This window comes from Herpailurus yagouaroundi, unplaced genomic scaffold, assembly GCF_014898765.1.
Source record: "Herpailurus yagouaroundi ecotype Mexico unplaced genomic scaffold, PumYag 182, whole genome shotgun sequence".
Lineage (NCBI taxonomy): Eukaryota > Metazoa > Chordata > Mammalia > Carnivora > Felidae > Herpailurus > Herpailurus yagouaroundi.
The window spans coordinates 7,851,906-7,856,444 of record NW_024412413.1 but is presented as its reverse complement, the minus strand read 5'-3'; positions in this window follow the sequence as shown (position 1 = coordinate 7,856,444).

Here is a 4,539-nt window from a genome sequence, read left to right as displayed (position 1 = left end):
TTCCTTCCTTCCTTCCTTCCTTCCTTCCTTCCTTCCTTCCTTCCTTCCTTCCTTTCTTCCTTCCTTCCTTCCTTCCTTTCTTCCTTCCTTCCTTCCTTCCTTCTTCCTTGCTTCCTTCATTCAACAGACACTCATTGGCTATGAATCCTGCAGCAGTTCCTGTGCTAGGTACCAGAGGCATGAGAAAGCATAAGACCGGCTTCCTGCCCTGAGGGTTCAGTGGAAAGAGGCCTGTATGTGATGTTGGAAAACCTGAGTTCAAGTCTTCCTTTTGCCTCAGTTTGGGATCTCACAAAGGACATTTTATTTGCTTCAGAGTCTCAGTTTCCCAAATCATTAATGAATACAAACACTTATTCTCCTCCTGTGATAATTATAAAAAACCTGGGTCAAGATATTCAAGATTCCAGGAGAAAGGAAGATTAGCTATACCTGATGGGCAGGTAAGATAGACTGTGTCCTTGTCACTGCAGTTGAATAAAAGGATGGACAAAGAGACCCACACACTCAGACCAGATTGACAAATTGATGGTATCTAGTCGTTTGTTCAAGAAGTTTGAGTTGAGGGGTGCCTGGGTGGTTCAGTCAGTTAAGTGTCCGACTCTTGACTTCAGCTCAGGTCATGATCTCATGGTTTGTGAGTGCCAGCCCCACGTTGGGCTACAGAGCCTGCTGGGGATTCTCTCTCTCTGCTCCTCCTCTGCTTGTGCGTGATTCTCTCTCCCCCTCTCTCTGCTCCTCTCCTGCTCATGCATCAGGTCCTGAGTTAGGAGCTGGGAGAGGGAGAGATGGACAACACGGTCACCCTTCCTGATGTCACCAGAAAAGGCCAACGAGAACTATAACACAGTGTGAAATGGAGGCGATTCAGAAGTATAGGATGCTTGCCATGGGAGGGCAGGGGAGAGGTCTGCAACCAGGATTCAAGGAGATCAGGAAGGGCTTTACAGGAAAAGGGATGTGTAAGCTGAGACCTGAGTGATTGGGAATTAGGTGGACAAAAGAGGTGGGGGTGGTGGGTGTTTCAGGCAGAAGGACTATGTGTGAATGTCCCAAAGACAGAGAGAGCATGGGCACAAGAAGCATAGAAATAATTCCATTTTGCTGCAAGGAGGGAAGTTGAGAGAAATGAGACAGGTAGACAAGGGCCATTGCTTGTACATGAACCTTTATCCTACGGGCAAAGAGGAACCGTTGAAGGCTTTTTAAAAAAATGTTTTTAGTTCTGATTTCACGCCCCACAAACATATATAACGTAGAGTGAATGCTCCCCGTAACACTTCTCTTACTCCAACACTGTTGAAAGTTTGGTGCATGTCCTCTCAGCTTCCAATCAATCCATTATTAATATTAATTACATTTATAAAAGTAGAGCCATTCTAGACCTGCTGTGTTATAATTTTTTTTGTCCTTAGCAATATATGGATATCTTTCTATGATAGTACATATCTACCTGTTCTTTTTTTAAATTTACATCCAAGTTAGTTAACATATAGTGTAGTAATGATTTCAGGAATAGAATTTAGTGATGCATCACTTAAAGATAACACCCAGTACTCATCCCACCAAGTGCCCTCCTTAATGCCCTTTGCCCATCCCCCCAACCCAACACCTACCTGCTCATTTTTATTTTTATTATTAATGTTTATTTATTCTTGAAAGAGAGACAGAGCATGAGCAAGGGAGGGGCAGAAAGAGAGGGAGACACAGAATTGGAAGCAGGCTCCAGGCTCTGAGCTGTCAGCACAGACCCCAACACAGGGCTCGAACTCACAAGGCGTGAGATCATGACCTGACTTGAAGTCAGACGCTTAACCAACTGAGCCACCCAGGCACCTCATACCTGCTCGTTTTTAAATGACGGCATGATATCCCATCATGGCAAGGCTGTTTCATTGCTTGTTTTGTTTTGTGGTAAAAAATATGTTAAACATTTTAAAAAATTGGGGCACCTGGGTGGCTCAGTCTGACTTTGGCTCAGATCATGATCTCGTGGTTTGTGAACTCGAGCCCCGCGTCAGGCTCTGTGCTGACAGCTCAGAGCTTGAAGCCCACTTCATTCTGTGTCTCCCTCTCTCTGCACCCCACCCTCAAGAACAAATGTTAAAAAAAAAAAAAAAGAAAACATTCAAGAGATACTGGGATTTTCAAAATCTATAAGCGTTTGGCATGAATCTAAATATTTGTTCTCTACTCTATCCCCACTAATAGTGTATGAAAATACCAATTCTCCATGCTCTTGCCGATATGGGCTACTAAAATTTTTTTCAGGAACAGATTTTATTAAATGTAGAATAGAAATAAAAGTATTTTCTTACAAACACTAACATTTGGAAGTGTATATAAATCAATAATTCCTTGCGCGGATATGTGGCACTTTCAAAACCCAGCCACATTCACATTTGCAGGAGCAACCCAAGTTTGTGAAGACTTCTTCCCTTGATAACAAGTGCTTGGGAAAAACTTTGTTGTGGCCACATCTAGTAGAGCCCTTTTCTATTTAATTTTAGAAGGAATGGCTAGGAACAGCTAAGCTGTATTGAGGTATTGAGTGCTACTGTGTGCCAAATACTATGGTGTTATCCACAAATGATCATGTTTAATCTTCGCAAAAAATGCTTCTCCACTGCAGTAGGGGTGAATTAGGCCTGAACCTCACAGGACAGAAGTCATCCCTGTTGGCAACCTGGGTTGCTCCAGTAATACCTGACTCCTGGCTCATTGATTCTCTTCATCGTTCACTTTAAAGAATAAACAACAAAAACAACAACAAAGTAAACTCAACAATAAGCAAACACCAACTAAGGAGCCTGAGATTTAAAATGAGTGAAACGCTTTAAACTATCTCCATAGATACTGGTTTGGGGGTTTCCTTGGGGAAACACTAACAACCTTGCCACCTCCTCAAGTACCAATTTACCCAAGGCCAAACACAGTGGAATCCTGTGATGTGTAGGAATGTGAAAGCATGCTAGCGAGGCCCTCCTCTGCAAAACTGTGTTGTCACACACACTTTATTTATATTCAAGAATTTTCCTCGTAGTTACATTTTTGCTTTTGTCCGTGCTTAGATTATCTTTAGCACCTTACGTTTTTGCCCTTGTCCATATCTACATTATCTTTAAGGTACTACCTAGACGGTGGGCTTTTATTAAGCTAGCCTACTGGAGGTGGGTGAAAAGTAGTACCATAAAATGTCTTCAGGTCTCAGATGCACTCAGAAAAATTCAAGTCTCCTTTGGTGAGAGTGCAACCCTGTAGGAGCGAGTGGACACGTGGTGGGCAAGAAACAAATTTAGGTCTGGTCCTAAAGCGTCTTTCCACTGCTGCGATTTTTGTTTTCTGATTACCAAAATAATATAGGCTTATTGTAAAACAAATTGTAAAATTTGGAGAAAAGGGAAACAACTCATCATCAGTGTGATTTTTTGGATGTGAGACGTTCCCTCCGGAAAAGCGATGGAGAGAGGATGCACTGGGTCTCTGGCCCACGACACTGGCCGACGACGGAGTACCCCCTGCCTGGTTGATTCAACCGGGGTTCGGAAGACCGCCCAAGGGCCCTGGACGCAGGGCTATCCCCCCCGGCACTCCCATTCGGCCACCTGCGCGGTGACTTGGCGCCTTCCCCGGCGTAGCTCCCGGACTCCGTCACCCCCAATTCCCACCGCTCCTCTACGCAGAGACCCAACCCAGGCACCTTCCCCCGCAAGTGTCCACCGACTGAAAATAGATCCCGAGTCGGCCCCCAAACCGCCCCCCCCCTTTCAAGTCCTCCCCTTTAAAGGGAGCCACCGGGTGACGCCGGGGGAGTTTGCGGAAGCGCCAACCGCGTTGGGGCCTTGGGCGGATCCCGTGATTGGAACTGGCTCCGCCCCCGGGTCCTCTTCCCCCATTGTGTGAGCGGCTCGGGCCAAGGCCCCGCCCCCTCGCCACCTCCCTCCGGAGGCCCAACCCCTCCCCTTTTTTTCACCCCCCCTTGGCTCATTTCCGGCCGCCGCTGCTACCGCTAGCCTGTAAGGAGGATTCGGCAGAGGGAAGAAACAACAGCCGCCATCTTGTTTGTGTGCTAGGCTGGGGGGGAGAGAGGGCGAGAGGGAGCGGGCGAGAGTGGGCAAGCGGGACGCCGGGCGGAGTGCGGACTGCGGGAGCCAGAGTGCGGAGGCGAGCCGGGCCGGAGACAGGCGGCAGGGGCCGAGACAGTGGCAGGGGGCCCGGGGCGCACGGGCTGAGGCGACCCCTAGCCCCCTCCCGTCCGCACACACCCCCACCGCGGCCCGGCAGCCGGGCCGGCGTCGACGCCTAGGGGGGACCATTACATAACCCCGCGCCCCGCGGCGCCTTCGCCCGCCGCCGAGGGCGGCCCCGAGCGGAGCCCCGGGGGGCGGGCGCTCCCGGCACCTGGCCGCCGGGGGTGGGGGCCGTAGCGGCGGCCGTATTTATTTCTGTGCCGCGGGAGAGGAGGGCGAAGGAGAGCGCGGCGCGAGGAGAGGCCGCCTGCGCCGCCCGGCGGAGCGGGGCCTCCTCGGTGGGCTCGGC